General features: G+C 34.1%; 1 long non-coding RNA gene across 1 annotated transcript in view; it reads right to left on the reverse strand.

Moving 5' to 3' along the window:
- Window positions 1-5,105: 5,105 nt before the first annotated feature.
- The window catches only part of LOC122918109, a 44,501-nt gene continuing 31,445 nt past the window's right edge, over window positions 5,106-18,161 (reverse strand). Inside the window, exon 3 of the long non-coding RNA XR_006386555.1 lies at window positions 5,106-5,212. This is a non-coding gene — a long non-coding RNA (uncharacterized LOC122918109). The remainder of the gene's footprint in view (window positions 5,213-18,161) is intronic.

The raw sequence follows: 18,161 nt of genomic DNA on the forward strand, positions 1-18,161 counted from the left end.
AAGCAGGAGGTGGAGAGAGACCTCCTCTGAGGAATGAGTGCTGAAGTTTGAGGGTGGAATAGAAGAGCCCAGAGACAGTCTCCAGGCACTTCCATCTTCACACTGAGTAGGAGGCAACAGCTGTCTCCCATTTGGGAGGGGCTGTGGAGGAAAGCTGAGAGTCCTCTATGGGTGCGTGCTGAAGAATTTTGCAAAAATCTGGTATTAGGCAAGTGAGAGAAACCCATGATCAGTCTAAGCCATCTGCAGATGAAAGATGGTTAAGGAAGTTGAAAAAAATTTTTTTACCCACTAAAGATTAAGCACAAAGTGTCTGCTAAGGTCGACAGGTAGAGAAAAGCAAAGAAAGAAACCTCATAGGCAACCACCTTACATTGAGAACCAAGCTGTGGCACCATATACTGGTGTGTGCAGATGGCCTGAAAAGGACCTTTGAGTTGCAGGTACAGGGGCCTGCTGCTGTCTGAGCGTAGGGAAGAAGATCTGCAGTTTAAATCACTTGAGGGAAGCTTCTGTTCCCAAACTGCAAAGCCCACACCCAACTTAGCTCCAGGCCAAATTGACTTTATGACACATGTTGATGGCCTGACAGATAGCCAGTGATCTTTTCTGGGGATCATATTATTGTTATAAATAATATATTGGTATTGGGGCACCTTGTGGCTCAGTTATTAAGTGTCTGACTCTTGGTTTCAGCTCAGGTCATGATCTTAGAGGTCCTGATATCGAGCCCCATGCTGAGCTCCTTGCTCAGCCGGGAGTCAGCTTGAAGATTCTCTCCCTCTGCCCCTCCCTGCTCTCACACGTGCACTCTCTCTTTCTCTAAAATAAATAATCTTAAGAAAATAATGTATTAGTATTATTTACTTTAGTGTTTGTTACTTCCTTTACATCCAAGCCAAATATTAGAGAATTTACTTAAAAAATAATGGGTGCCCCTGGGTGGCTCAGTTGGTTAAGCAACTGCCTTTGGCTCAGGTCATGATCCCAGGGTCCTGGGTTCAAGTCCCACATCGGGCTCCCCCTGCTCTGCGGGAAACCTGTTTCTCTTTCCCTCTCTGCCTGCCACTCCCCCTGCTTGTGCTTTCTCTCTCTCTCTCTGTCAAATAAATGAATAAGATCTTTAAATGAATAAATTAAGTGAATAAAATCTTTAACAAAATTAATGAAAATGTGACACAGTATCAAGGGAGGAAAAAGTCAATGGAACCCAATTCAGAAATGGAACACAGTTTGAAATTAAAAAGGGAACAACAAATGTGTACAGATAAATAAGTCCATAAATAATATAGAACAGAATAAGCCAATTATAATGCTCATAATGAAAACATTATTGGAGATGAGTAATGGTGGGTTTATCAGTGGGCTAAACAAAATAGAAGAAAGAAGAAGCATAATCAATCAATAGAAATTATTCCAACTGAAACAGAAACAGAAAATGGTAGAAAAATAAATGTAAAAGAATATCCAAGGTATTGAGGTGAAGTAAAAGAAGTAAAATATTCTAATATATATGTAATTGGAGTACCTGACGAGAAGAGAAAGAAAATGGGACAGAAAAAAATAGTGAAGAGATAATGTCCAACAATTTCCTCAAGTTAAAAGCATAAGCCCATTAATCTCAGTAGTTTAGAAAAACACAAGAATATAAATTATCTCTCTCTCTCTCTCTCTCTCACACACACACACACACACACACACACACCTAAGTGCATCCTTATCAAACTGTTGAAAAGCAATATGACAGAAAAAAATGTTAAAGCAACTAGTAAAAATAGATGAATTACATACAGAAAACCAATAAGAATGGTGTCAGAGTTCTCACCAAAAATAATGGAGATCAATTAAAATGAAGAAGGGCACATATTGCATGGAGCACTGGTTGTTACATGTAAACAATGAATCATGGAACACTACATCAAAAACTAATGATGTAGGGTGACTAACATAACACAATAAAAAAAAAAAAAGAAGGCAGCAAAGGGAAACATATTTAAAGTACTAGAAGAGAAAGTAAGAACTATCAGTCTAGAATTCTCTGAAAATATCCTTCAGAAAAAGACGTAAATAAAAATACTATAGATAGACAAATGTTGAAAGAATTCATTTCCAGCTACAAGAAATACCAATAGTTCTTTGTAACAAAGGTAAATAAATGTTACTAGATGATCTTGCCAATGAAATGAAGATTTTCAGAAAACTCACACACAGTTTATAATTACTCTAAATATATTCAATACATATAATTAAATTGCTTTAATGGCTATGTTGATTGCTCGATATAAAAATAAATAGCTATGTGTTTATTCATGAGTTAACATTGCTATTTCCCAGCTCTGTTCATCGACAAGGTTTAAAAGCAGCAAAACCTCACTAAAAATGAATCCACCTTATGCTCAAATCTTTGTTTTAATTAACAATCTCCAAGGAAAGGAATCAGGGCTACTTGAAGAATTAGCAGATTCTAGGACTCGAACCTAGGAAATAGAAGATAAACATAGAGCATATTATAGAACACAGGGAGTTTTGTAAAAGAGAAAAATGGAGGGAGCACATTAAAAAGACGAGGGAAGTCAATGTGGAAACCTCCCAGTGGTGAAAGTCAGAATAATTTGAACAAAATAAAAAATTATAATATTGGATTATAGCCCTAAGAATGACATATTTGCACTTCATAATTGTTTAAAATATTGCCTTTATATACACGGAGAAAATCTGACAGTATTCTATTTTTTTTTCCTTTAGCCATCAAACATAACTGAAAACATTCAAGAGGAAAAAGGAGACTTATTGCACATTTACTGTATTTTTAAACTTTTCGACCCATCAGTTATATATAGATGTATTATTTAGTTTCTACTTATATGTGAATTTTTCAAATTCCTCTATTACTGTTTTGTTGAAAATTTTTTCAGCTTTATTGAGATATAATTGACATATAACATTGTGTAAGTTTAAGATATGCTGTCTGATGATTTGATACATCTAATGCAAAATGATTACCACCATAGTATTAACTAATACCTCCATTTTGTCACAAAATTCCTGTTTCTTTTTATGGTGAGAACATTTACAATCTTCTCCCTTGCAAACATTCAAGGATATAAAACCTTATTATTAGCTATAATAACCATGTTGTAATATTAGATCCCCAGAATTTGCTAATCTCTTTGACTTGAAGTTTAAACCCTTTGACCAGTGTCTGTCCATTTCCCCCAATTCCAACTCCTGGTAACCATCATTCCACTCTTTGTTTCTCTGAGTTTGGCTCTTTTGAATCCATACCCCAGTGTTATTATATAGTATTTATCTTTCTCCTATCTGACTTTTTTCTTTTAGTATAATGCCCTTAAGGTTCATCTAAATTGTCACAAATGCCAGGATTTCCTTCTTTCTCTTGCTGAATAATATTCCATTATACATCTATTTTTTAATCTATTCATCCACTGATGGAGACGTATCTTGTTTCCCTGGCTTGATTAGTATGACTAGCACAGCAGGGAACATGGGGATGCAGATATACCCCTTCAAGGTCATGCTTTCAATTCCTTTGGATATATCCCTGGAAGTGGGATTACTGAACATCTGATAGATCTTTTTTCAGTTTTTTGAGGAAACTGCATGCTGTTTTCCATAGTGGTTACCTCATCAGTAGTTCTAGCTCATCAGTAGTGCACAAGGGTTCCCTTTTTTCCACATCCTCACCAATACTTGTTGGCCCTTGTCTTCTTGATGACAGTCGTTCTAACATACGTGAGGTGATATCGCTCCATGATTTTGATTTGCATTTCCCTGATAAATAGTGATGTCAAACACCTTTTTATGTACCTGTTGTCCATTTGTAGGTCTTCTTTGGAAAACGGTCTTTTTTTTGTTTAACTGTGTTGCTAAAACCTCCTAAGTGGTCTAGAGGTCTCAGAGCTGTTTTTGTTCATGGATAGCTTGCCTAACCATTGCTTCTTTATGGGGAAATGAAAGCTGGTTTCTTGTTGCCATTTTTTCCACCATCCCTCCATTATTTATTTCTAATTTCATTCTATTGTTTATAGAATATACTTTATTTGATTTTGTTTTTTTCTAAATATATTGTGACTTATCTTGTGGTCTTACATGTGATCTTAGAGTGTATTCCATATGTGCAAGAGAAGAATGTGAACTTGCGATGGTTGTATGGAATGTTCTAGAGACATATGTTGGATCTACTTAGTTTAGAGTGTTTCCAAGTTTTCTGTATGTTGTTGAAATGCCTGGTAGCACTATTTATTATGGACTATAGGTATTTAAGTCCCCAAATCTTATAACTAAATTGTCTATTTCTCCTTTCAATTCTATCAGTTTTGCTTCATGAGTTTTAGGACACTATTATTAGGTGAGTATATGTTTATACTTGTTTTTCATCTTGATTGATTGACACTTTAATTATTACAAAATATATCTATGCAAATAATCTTTTATGTCTATCCTGTTTAATATTAGTACAGCCATTTCAGTTCTTATAGTTTCTGAGTGCATGATTCCTGTGTGCATGGTTCAATACTTTTACTTCAATCTATTTGTAACTTTGAATCTAAAGTGTATCTCTGGGAGACAGTATGTAGTTGTCCTCTTGACTATGCTGCCTGAAATTGTTTCTGCAACCTAGAACTGCAGGTATGAGTAAAGATACCGGGGAGGGGGGGCGCCTAAATGGGACCTAAGGAAAGAACATGTGTGGTTCTCACTGTTGTTGCTGAGATTTAGTCAGTTTCTGTAAATATGTTTTTCTATTTGCTTTATGCTCTTAAGACAATTTACAGAGACTTCAATGTTATATATGTGTATTTTTGTCCATTAAATGTTCATTTCCCTGGAGAGAGGGTTTGTTGAGCACCTCACACTGCCATTGTGAAAATCTCTGTTTTCACGGTAGTGATGGTCGGACCGCTGCAATCTGCCCCATCCTATCCAAGAGCACAGCTATTGCTTATCTTTTCAGTTTCTTACCTATCACACTTTGCTTCCTTTATTATACTCTTGACCAGCAAAGATGAGAAAATGACAAAAGCTTAAGGAGAAAGTTAAGACGCCATATCAAGCTCACCTTTCAGTGGCTCCATTTCCTTTGGTGTATTGACCTCTGAAGTCCAGGGCACCTTCATATCCCTGATCTCCAGTGCTTGGCCAGCTACATGAGACCGCTGTAGTTCTGATCTTCTTTTTCTTGACCTCCAAACTGAATACCAATTAAGAAACAGAAAGTGTCTCAAGGAAAAGGCAGCAGAGAATATCGGGCTCATCTCACTGCATTTCTTTTGTGGTACATTGACCCTTAAATGTCAGCTGTCTTGGATGCTTTCTAAGACTTTCAAATGTCAGCATGTTTTTATTTCACCCAGCTTTTACAGCTGTGATGCTTGTATGCTACTCAGTCATAGCCTGGGTTCACTTAACTGTCTAAAAATTCTCAAGTTTTAAAAAGGGTACCTTGAAGCATGCCTAGGGAGAAGTTATAAATAGTGATGTTGACTCTGTTAATGTACCTATTATCTTTGGACCACATTTTTTTTTTTACTGTCATTTTATAATTATATTGTTGCTTGATGTATTGTGGGAAGTTGTTTCAGTGGTCACTTTCTGTTTTTGGTAATATTTCCAGATGTGTGGCTGTTGGTGTTATTTTTAGTGTTTAGAGAATATCAGAATTTGGGAAAGAGAGGTACCTAGCAGGAAACAGATATTGTGTCCTTTGGTTTTATTTTACATTAAAAAAAAACATAAGGCTCATGTGTGGGTATGGTCATAGCTCTTCATACTGACCTCACTCTAGTTGAACTATATGTGTGATTGTCAATCAACTGAATTCCCACTCAAGTCTTCAATAAGATTGGGCTATTTTAGCGTTGTCATAGAAAGCTGTTGCATAAAAAGTCAGGAAAAGCCAAACAGAGAAGCATAATTTGATAGAAAGAAGCAAACATTCATTTCTAAAAGGATGACTAGATTCCTCCCACCCCTTTCTTTTTGAAAAGCAACCAGCAACAGCTTTATAGTGACTAAGGAAAACACTCAAAGAGGTAGATGGAATTGGGTTATGTTTTGTGACTGAAGTACATGCACAGAAGTTGCCTATGACATGTTAAAAATGCAAATGAAGCAAGATGATTAGGAAGTCCAGTTAGATAGTAACGATTCATTAGTTAGGCAGAGTTCTTTGCATTGTATCATACTTTAAATGAAGGGTTTTTCTAAGTAGCATAAAAAAATAATGGTGCATCTTAACAATTGTTAACACCCTCAAATATGTGAAATGTGGTATTAATCTATATGTGAAATGTGGTATTAATCTATATTTTCTTCCATTTTTGTGAGTTTGGTTCACAATGCATTGTATATAACACATCCCAAATATTTTAGTGCATGTTTAGTGCATGAGGTTTCTTGTATATATGTATATATGTATATATGTATATATGTATATATGTATTGTATATATGTATTTAAGAAATGACTTTATACTTATTGTTTTGAAATAGTTTTATATTACAATTATGTCTTATTTGAAAAGTTTAAGTTAGGTTAAATCTTTAAGTGGTTAAACTTTTACATATGAAATTTTACATAAAATTTACATTCTCTATTTTATAAATGTTTGATATTTTGAGGTCTAATAGGGTTTAGATTCCTTCAATAATATATCATCTTTGAGGTTTTCAGAAAAAGTATTCTGATTATTTATTGACAACACAAAATTTTGGCTATTTTCACAGCAGAGACATATCACTAGAATTTTCATTAAGTTTCAGTTGCTAAAATGTTGAAAAGGAACTATTGACCAACTGCGATCTGCTGGTTGGAGAGTCAACATATTGGAAAACAACGTATTTTTATCATTGTTTTTAAATAAAATATTTTTTCTATGATAATTCTTTATACCTTATTTGAAGAACCTCAGCAAATGTGATGGAATTTTTCTTGTGTTCTGGTTTGAGCACCATGGCTTTATGAGATGTAGGTATGATTCTGCTCTGGGACTAAAGAGTGATAAGTTCTAGCTTTAGGTTATCTATTCATCAGTGAGGCAGTCATAGACAAAAGCAGCCTCTTTAGGATTTTGTGTGCACATCTAAAAACTAAGCTGGGGGCGCCTGAGTGGCTCAGTGGATTAAAGCCTTTGCTTTCGGCTCAGGTCATGATCCTAGGGTCCTGGGATCAAGCCCCGCATTGGGCTCTTTGCTCCGTGGGGAGCCTGCTTCCCTTCCTCTCTCTCTGCCTGTTTTTGCTTGCTTGTGATCTCTCTCTGTCAAATAAATAAAATCTTAAAAAAAAAAATAAAAATAAACACTAAGCTGGTAACTAAGTTCCCAAGAAATTTATTATATTCATTATTCTTTTATTATCAGAAAACAATAAGTAAATTCTTATTTTACATGTCAAGAAATTCATTGTTGTTTTTTTATTTCCTAGTAATTATGTTTTGGGGGAAAGGTGCCCCCACATAGACCAGCGATTATTTTTAGCAATCTGTTTAGAGAGCTGTCCATTACTATGTGGATAACAACAATAGAGAGCTATCCATTACTATGTGGTAACAACAATAAGCTTTCAGAGCAAAGATATGTTCATTGTAAAATTATATGATATTTTGATTTTAGAAAATAGATGAATGTTGAAAAACTCAAAGGGTAATTTTGCTAACATTACATTGTGCAAGGGACCTTGTTATATTTCCCAGCATAAATTTAGATCCAGTATTTGCTCAAAATTTGCAAAAAAAATCCCTTTTAATATATTCATTCCCTTTGACTATCTTAAATGAAACTTTTATTAAATAGCACCGGTAAAAACAATCTGTGTCCTAAAATGTATATTCATCTCATAACTAATCAGCATCTGCTCTTGATATAGACTAAAAAAGCACATTGATCCTGACATGATTTCAAATCAATCGTTAGAAGCAACACGTTGGACCAAAATGGGCTGTTTTGGAAAAAGACTAGCTTTCCTGTAATCCCTAATACAAAGTTTGTCTACCCACAATTAATAAATCAAATAATCTGAAAAATTATTTAACTACAAATACTCAAATGCCTTGTATATGGTATTCTTACCTCACATCTGTAGAGAGAGTTAAGCCTACAACCCCCACTTCCTCCATTTTCATCTGTGCCTAGTATACTTTGAATCCAGAAGACCTGATTTGAATAATTTGTCCCTCTTTCAGACTAAACCAAATCACTGCTTAATAAAACAAGAACATAATCCCTTAATCAATATTGCATATGGTTGAACATGGCACAATGATTTTGAAATGTCTGATTATATTGCACTACCATGATGTAGTTGATTGAAATAAAATATATGCATGTCTGAATGTTTTGGAAATTAGAAATTAGCTATTCGTTTTTTCTTTTTCCTTTTTTAAATAATGTGGTAGGTTTAACCTAGCGAAATTTATTTGCGTAAATGGCAAATTGAATTCATTCATTACTGCTATCAAGTGTTTTATTCATTTAAATCAAAGCATGTTTCTTAAGGGTTTTGATTTCCTAGTCCCTGTGATAATATAAAAACTAATGAAGAATAAAGGATTAAATGAATGTATCGCTTTAAAAAAATTAAAATAATACATGGAAATAATCTGTAAACAGCACAACTTCATTGTACTTAGTAAAAATAAATCTCTGATTAAGGCCCCAAGTTGGGAATAATAACCGATGGTGGATAAAAAGCTCCAAAAATTGCCTGCTTTTTACAGTGATGCCTTCAAATGCAGAACTGAGCTCCTGATTCCCCTTAATATATCTTTGAATATAAAGTCTGGTTTGGACTAATACATCAAATTCCCATGGAACACTGCTGGATAAAGTAAACTGTATGGACGCTTTCTACATTATTTTTATTGTGAGAAATAGAAAAGATGTTGATAAATGAAATGTGTACGATACCTAATAATGATTACAAGGACAATGACTCTGAAGTTTGGTCACTGTCAACATCTGGTTTCCATCTGTATGCCCAGAGTGGCTGCTTCCCTTCCTGCCATTCCCCAGCCAAGAATAAAGATACCAGGGACCAGAGGAATAAGAAGCCAATTATTTTAAGGACAAAGCCTATAGTAAGTACTAATTGTTGCTAACTATATTATTTGACAGTCAAAAGTTGGCCTCATCAGCATTTCTAGTCACCAGGAAAGACAAAAATGGGGAAGATTAATGATGAACCAAAAGAAATGTGTCAAATGCTAAGTTTATTTTATTGTGGAAGAGGTGAAGAGATACAGGGTGAGGCGTGTGTGACTGTCCATATCAAGGATGGAAGAACTACCTTAGCATTTCCCTTAATTCCAATGGAGAAGTTTGAAAAATATCTATATAATAAGTAAATAAATTATTTCTCTGAAGAATTTTGATATTTCAAGCATCCAAATATTGGAGCTATAGTTATTTTTAATACATCTGTTTTTAACTTTTAAACTAGGGTTGAAATTGATTTACAGAACACCATGACACCATCACAGCATCTGATTTTGTTGTGCATTTGCCTTTACCAGTTAGTTTTATACATTCATATTTTTTCAGCTGTCAGAGCACTTTCATTCGAGTTTGAAGAAGAACTCCCCTTTGTATTTCTTGTAAGGCAATTACAAGAAGTAGTGGTGAACTACTTCAGCATTGTTTTGCTTGAAATGTCTTTATCACACTGTCATTTCTGAAGGACAGCTTTATCAGGGATATTATTATTGTTTGGCAGTTTGGGGTGTTTGGTTTGGTTTGGTTTGGTTTTCCTAGAAATTTGAATACACTATCCTACTTTCTCTGCCCTCAAGGTTTCTGCTGAATTTTTCATTTCGCCCTTGAACCCTTTAGCTCTAAGATTTCTGTGTGTGTGTGTGTGTGTGTTATGGTTTCTATTTTTTTGTTGAACTACTTATTTTGTTCATGTATTGTTTCTCTATTTTTATTTAGTTGTTTATCTTGTAGTTCACTGAATATTTTAAAGATTATTCCTAATTACTTATCAGTCAGTTCATAGATTTTTATTATTATTTTACGTTATTATTTTTTATTATTATTTTACAGTTATTGGAGCTTTTTTACTTTCCTTTGATGTTGTCATATTAACCTGGTTCTTCATGATCCTTGTATCCTTGCTTTTGCATTCAAGAAACATTCTCCTCTTCCAGGATTTTTCAGTTCCCTCTGGCAGGGAAAAAACTTCAACAGTCTTCCCAGCCTGGGGTTCTGGGCTGGCCAGCTGATAGTATCTGAAGGTAGGTGGTACCTACACCTGGGAGACATTTCTAGAAGGCTGCTGCCCTTACTGTGAGGAGTGAGAGATGGGGGGAGGTCTCATGCTGTTCTCCGTAGTCATGTGGGACTGCTGGCTGGGCACCATGGCTCAGGTAGGGCCATTAACTTAGTTCCAGATTGTGCTGCATGATTGGGGGGAAGGGGAGGCTACAGGCTGGGTTCTACTCTTGGGCAAGGCTGCTGGCTGAGATTCCCGCTAAGGTGGGGCTATCAGCTATTCTAGCAGTCAGATGTAGTCTGTGCTCTATGGTCAGGCAAGCTTATTGTTCATGCCTACCCATGGAGTGACACTGTAGGCTATGCCCCACCTTTGGGTTGAGTAATAAATTCATTTACATGGGCACCTGAGTGACTCATTCTGTTGCGTATCTGCCTTTGGCTCAGGTCATTCATAATCTTGGGGTTCTGGGATCCCGCTCTCAGTGGGCTCCCTGCTGAGTGGGAAGCCTGCTTCTCCTTCCCATCTCCCCTCCCGCTCGTGCTCTCTCTCTCATTTTCTCTCAAATAAATAGCAAATAAAATATTTTAAAAATTGAATAAAATCATTTACATTTTTTCTTCATGAAAATAATATTCTTGTAAATTAAAATTTTCAAAAATTTCAAGTGATCATGATTACCTTATTATATAGGAATATTACAAGTGAAAAACTTGATATGGAGAAATGCTCAGGATGACTCAGATTCTAATTAAAATTTTTGAAAATAATTTTTGGAAGTATATACAAATAATTCAATATTTAATAATGTGTAATATTATCTCTTAACCTAACCATATAGGTCACATTTTAAATGTTGAGGCAAGTTTACTTAATAATATAAGTCCCTTACAGTTTGTCCTCTGTGCTGTGTAAATATTAACATTATCTGTGTTTCCCACATCTCTAAGTTTAGGAAGAACTGCTGTTGGCACATCATTACCAATAGCTGTCCCTGCGGTATAATCTCCCCTCCATATATCCTACTGTCTATGACCTCTATCTTTCTTTTTTACTGTGTCTAATATCACAAATATGGAAGTTCTACAACCTTCTAAAACCCATTGATTATAACAGTTTATTAGACACATTCATTCCATATGCCTTCACCTCCTTCCTACCTAGATTAGATTGTGTGTTCAATATAACTCTCTCTTGAATATGCAACTAATTGTATGGATCCTTGCTCACATTTGATAATTTTTAAAAATTCAAATAGGTCAAAATTTAAATACATGACTTAAAATACTACAAATTTTAAAATTAAATATTAGAAAAAATCTTAGTGACTTTAATTTTGGCAAATGTTTCTTAACACATACAAAGCATACAGTATAAAAGCTGAAATATTAATAAATTACATATAATCAAATTTCATTTTTAAAGATTTTTATCTATCTATATCTATCTGTTTATTTGTCAGAGAGAGATGCAGAGAGAACAACCAGGGGGAATGGCTGGCAGTGAGAGAAGAAGGCTCCCTACTAAGCAAGGAGCCTGATGTAGGGCTTGATTCCAAGACCCTGGGATCATGACCCCAACCAAAGGTGGCTGCTTAACTGACTGAGCCATCCAGGTGTCCCACATACGGTCAAATTTTAAAATATCTTTGCTCTTCGTAGACTCTGATAAGAAAAAGGAAAAGGAAGTCATAGATTGCGAGAAATATTTATAAAATATTTATCTGAAAAAAGCTTAGTATCTAAAATATCTAAAGAACTCTTTGAACTTAACAATGAGGGGTGTCTGGTGACTCAGTCGGTTAAGCATCTGCCTGCAGCTCAGGTCATGATCCTACAGTCCTGGGATACAGCCCCACACTGGGCTCCCTGCTTAAGGCATAGCCTTCTTCTCCTCCCTCTGCTATTCCCCCAACTTGAATTCGATGGCTCTCTCATTCTGTCAAAGAAATAAATAAAATCTTAAAAAAAGAGAAAAAAGGACTTAATGATGAGACAAAATAACCCTGTATAAAAACAGATGAAAGATTTAAACAGACATTTTATCAAAGAAGATATATGCATGACAAATAAGCAAATGGAAAAATGCTCAGTGTTATTAGGGAAATGAAAATTATGATCTCAATTGGAGAGCAGTAAACACCCACTAGATGGCTGAAATTAAGAAGACTGACTATATATTTTGAATATCTTATTTATATTTAAGGTGATCATTAGAGTATCACTAAAGAGATACAGGTTTTCTGGGATGAGTATAATGCTTTTCTTTGTTTTGTTTTTCTTGTTTTTAAAGATTTACTTATTTATTTGAGAGGAAGAGAGCATGTGCACACGTGCCTGTGAAAACGGGGAGAGACAGAGGGAAAGGGAAAGAAAGTCCCAAGTGGATTGCACACTAAATTCAGAGCCCAGTGAGACTCAGTCTCCTGACCCTGAGATCCCAACCTGAGCTGAAACCAAGAGTCAGTCGCTTAACTGACTGAGCCACCCAGGAACCCCTGACTATCTTTGATTTTATGTTCAGAAAAGAAGGAAATTAAGGTTAATGTGGAAATGACTAGTAAGTGAAAGTTTCATATTCTAAGAATAAATGAGTTTACCTGCTTTTTTTTAAAGAAATGTTTATGGATAAAGACTTCATTCACAGAAAGAAACTTCAATAGTAATGAAATTTATGACTTTGTATTGCTACTGTTCATCTAGTATCTGATTGTAAGAATGGCATGATCAGTCAGTTCATTTATGCCTTTAATTTCTTTGTGGAAAAATTAATAAGTCATTGCAATAAAAAATAGTCACAGTCCAGGAAAGTAGCAAATTAACATTATTTTCGTTCCTACCATTAAGGATACACATTGGATTCATATAATATCAAAGTTTCAAAGCCAAAGCCTTTCAACAGTACATTACCTGCCAGGACTGATTTGGAAAATTAGTAGGGAAGGAAAAAAAAAATCACGTGCAAGAAATACGAATACAAGCTGTTCAATGAAGTCAAGTATCATACCCGTAGCAGAAATGCAGCATGTTTAGATCTTAGTAGCAGCTATATAATACACAATAGCCCAAATTATAAACACTCCCCTCTTCCACAACTTTTGCCAAAGAATTCTGCTTCTATGAAGACAGAAAATATGATTAGAATTAAAAATATCTTGAATAGAGTAGAGTCTTCATAATTTGATGGAAAAGGATAAGAGTTCCGTGACCCAAAGCATTATCACTATATGTTTAGGTTACAAGTGTTTTATATTTTTTTTAAGAAGAAGAAAGCCAATAATGTTCCTTTTTTTGTCTTGTTTAGATGCTAGCACCAGAATTCCATTTATTATTGAGTTTTTGTCTCATGATCTTTAAGGAATAAACTTCAGGGATACTGAGAACAATCACTGTAGAGATGTATAACATCTCTTATTGCTTGACTGAGCACAAAAGCCTTAGGAATAACCCTAGGGGGGAATTCACTCTCTCACTGTGTACTTAAAAATCATTTATGCTCCCTGGATTCAACACTCAAGCAGGCCATGCTAACAGAGCAATGCAATTAACCTTTCTTATAAATTAAATGTGCAAATGCTCTACGTACTACTTGCTTAGAATAATTTTCCATCATTTGCTGAATGTGTTAGAAAATAATTTTCTACCAATGGCTAGGCAGTTTGGAGATTAATTACAGATTTACTTCTTATTTTTGAACAAGTTATCTATTTTCAGGGGAAAGAAAATAGCAATGTGCTACTGTTTCTCTCTTTTATAACATTTCAAAAAGCACACACATCCTCCCAAGAAAACAAGGTATAAATATCCATTTATGCCTTAGAATATACTTATATTAATGGTTTTTGTTAATATTGTTTTTCAAATAATTTGTCTTTAATAATTCAGTACGTATTTACTCACCATCTTAATTTTTTCTTGAATTATTGTAGTAAGAACACAACATGAGATTTATCCTCTTAACAAAATTTAAATGTACCATTAAGTATGGAGAATTTTAAGTATAGTGTTGCACAGCTGGTCTTGTGAACCTACTTATCTTGCGTAAATGAAACTTCTTATTCTCTGATTAGCAACTCCCACTTCCCTTCCCCCAGACTCTAATAACCATTGTTCTACTCTCTGCTTCTATGAGTTTGACTATTTTAAGTACCGCCATAGAACTGGAATCATACAATATTTGTCCTGTGATTGGCTTATTTTACTTAGAATGTCTTCAAAGTTCTTCCATGTTGTAGTATATTGCATATTTTCCTCTTTTTAAAGGCTGAGTAATATTTCATTGCATGTATATACTACAACACATTTTCTCTATCCATTCATCTATTGGTGGGCATTTAGGTTGCTTTGACATCTTGGCTATTGCGAATAGTGCACTTAACGTGAGAGTGCTAATATGTCCTCAAGATCCTGATTTCTTTTATTCTGGAGAAATACCCAAGAGTGGGATTACTGGATCATTTGGTATTTTATTTTTCATCTTTATTTTTTTTTTTTTTTTGAAGAACCTCCATACTGTTCTCCATGACTGCTGTACCATTTTGCATTTCTACCGTAAGGGTGCAAGGGTTGAAATTCCCCCACGTTCTCACAAATGTTTATGATTTGTGGGTTTTTTTTTTCTTTTTTATAATAAACATCTGAACAGGTATGAGATGATTATCTCATGGTGATTTTGATTTGCATTTCTCTGATAATAGTGACATTAAACATCATAAATTACAAAGTACCAATATGTTACTGGCCTAAAGACAGGCCTATAGACAGTTGAAGTGGTTGCCTCTAAGAAGTAAAATTGAGTGTGGTTGGAAGGGGCAAGGAAAGGTCACTGTGGTTGCTGTTATACACGCTATGGTACTTTGACTTTCTTTCAACTTTTTAAGTTGTTTATTCTAGTTTTTATTTCAATATATCTAAATTCTTTACTATTTTTTATTTATATCTGGTATATGTTATCTATTGATTTTTATCTTGTTTGCTTTTCCTAGTCTCCCCCAGCATATCTCCTGCAGAGTGCTGTTAACACACTCTCAAAATTTTCTATTTTCTATTTTATGTATGTATAAAATATATTGTAGCATATACATGTATGCAGAATGAACATGATATACCCACAGAAGTAAACATTACTTTTGTTAGTTAGCTGTTACTCCACACTCTACCTTTAACTAATAAATATACATTTTTCAACAACTGATGTAATAGTGTATAAAAACAAGATTCTAGTATGGGGGCCTGGGTGACTCAGTGGATTAAGCCTCTGCCGTTGGCTCACGTCATGATCCTGGAGTCCTGGGATCAAGCCCCACATTGTGCTCTCTGCTCAGCGGGGAGCCTGCTGCCCCCTCTCTCTGCGTGCTGCTCTGCCTACTTGTGATCTCTCTCACTCTGTCCAAAAAATAAATAAAATCTTTAAAAAAAAAATATTCTACTAAAACATATTAATCAGTAACCTGGGTCCATTGTTCTGCATAGGCTAAATAATGAGGCTAGGTAATACTAAGCTTTCAGTGATAATACCAACCCTTCAATATCACATAATTGTTCATTATATTTTATTTTTCTAAATGAACTAGCAGTAATAAAAATTAACATGAATAGATAGAAAGAGGGAGATTACATAGCTTATTTAAGTTGATCAAAAGGGCTTTTGTGAAGTAGATCTAAATCAAAACATTTTTTCAGTATAGCACTGTGAAAATAAACCCACTGAATTTCATCATCATTAAACCAGACAGAAAAAGCACTTGAAGGTAAAGAAAAATATTATAAATTTCATCATAACAGTACTTCCGTATAACTTTTTTCTTATTCATCAATAATTAAACAAAAACCGCTTGAGTAGGCTCAGAATGCTTCTTGATGCTGCATCTGGAAGTACTAAATTTTATCTTTGGCTAATATGGTGTTGTAAATCATGAGATGCTGTGGAACACTAATTAATCGTTGTTAATTGTGCAAGAAAAAACTATTGGCTCTGACAATGTGAATCCTCAAAGGACGGAATTTTCATTTTTATTGCTGTGGAAAACATATACTGTGAATTAAGGAACTATTTATTAATTAATAGATGCACTAATTAACATAGCAGAAGCTAGCTCATTTCTATTATTCGAAATAGTTCTCTAGCCATGTTAAAATTAGGCAATCTCAAAAATATTAAAAAAAATATTAAGAGAAAAAATAATAAGAGAAATATATGCTGTACAAATATAGTATTCTGACTTTCACATGAAAATTTACTCTTTATACATTTAGTGAAGCATGCAGTCACAGAACTGAAAGATAATGCAGAGATATTTTGAATTAATATTTATTTCATCTGTGCTATTAAAAATACATTTGTTCCATTTCATCTCATTCATTATTTATATAGTTCTTTCTAGTGCTACATTTTATCCACTTTCTAAAACTGAATGCATCCACTTCTAAGACAAGGAGTTGATAGCAGCAGTGGCCTACACTGATGATTTGTTTAAAAAATATATAATGCATACCTAATAGGAGTTAGATTCCTCATTCTAACTCAGGCAAGTTCATTTTCTCTCTGGTTAAAATGTATATCCAGATTAATCCGGGGAAAATCAGAAATAGATATGCCATGACTAATCTCTGCTATATTGTTCTCAAGTTTCATCTTACAATTCTGTTTTTATAGTATATATGGAGAAAAAAATATTTTTCTTAAATTTGCTAGGTATATAGTCTTTTGCTTACATTGTCTTATCATTTACTCTTTCCTTTACCTTCCCATATCCATTTTCTGTCTTCCTTGGGGTTTTCTAATCAACAACCTGTTTTGTTTTGTTTTGTTTTTTTAATTTTATGGCATATTCCTGTGGCACTGCTTGCCCCCTGTTGCTACATAGTATGGTTTTATACTTATATATAATACATCAAGTAATTCCAGTTTTACATGTTCTTGTATACAAAAAAATATTTATCACTATCTGGAAATAAGTAAATTCTGAAAGCTAAGACCAAATACTAGCCTATCTAACACAAACACAAACATCATGAAATATGGATTGCATTTCCCTAGTAATTTGGAAGAAATTTATGGTAAAGTCAATAAAAGAGAATCTCAAGGAGGGATGACAAATATATTTCACATTAAATGACCATTCTATTCTTACTAAAACAAGTAAAGTTGCAACTTAGAGAAAATTATTAACTTTTAGCTAAAATTTATATTAATAAAGAATAAAATTATTAATACTTAATTGACTCAATAAATGAATAGTCTTTTTTTACTGGATCTTCATGTTCTATAAATACATCTGTATTTTATATTATGAATGAGCTTTCAATTATTTGTCTTCACCCAGGCACAATAAATTTCAACAATTAAGTAATTATTAGAATAATCCATCTTAGTAACTTAGCTTTGCCTGTCTAGGTCAAAAGTAAAAGCAGCTTTTATTTTAATTAGCTGAATTATTTCCTTAATTCTAAAATTACTTAGTAGATGTGCTACTGTCAAAACAGTGTGAACTCAACTCTGTAGGAACAAAGACTGGGAAAGTTTTCAGGTGGGATGTCTTATGAGCCATTTGTGTTTGCTATTCTACCTTACACAAAGGAAAAACCAACTTTCTCCAAACTTCATGACAGAAAGTAATTTTTCAAGTTGGAGCAAGGCACAGGATTGTAGCAATGCATCAGGAGAAGTTCTTGAGGAACAAATTGTAAAGAATAATTTCCTGTATTGGTTCCGGGACTTCTGGAATTGGCAATCTAATATGATTAGATTTTAAAAAGCTAACAAATTGCTTTTCCATTAATATTAAAAAATAACTATTTACTGTAAATTGTTTCCATAATAATCTCTATAGTTCAGTTTATATTTGTTTTAACCAAGCTGTTCAACTATGTCTCTATAAGTACATTCAAATCTATCATAGCTATTCATTTAAAAATACTGTAAGTTGATACTTC

Source organism: Neovison vison, chromosome 10, assembly GCF_020171115.1.
Source record: "Neovison vison isolate M4711 chromosome 10, ASM_NN_V1, whole genome shotgun sequence".
Classification (NCBI taxonomy): Eukaryota; Metazoa; Chordata; class Mammalia; order Carnivora; family Mustelidae; genus Neogale; species Neogale vison.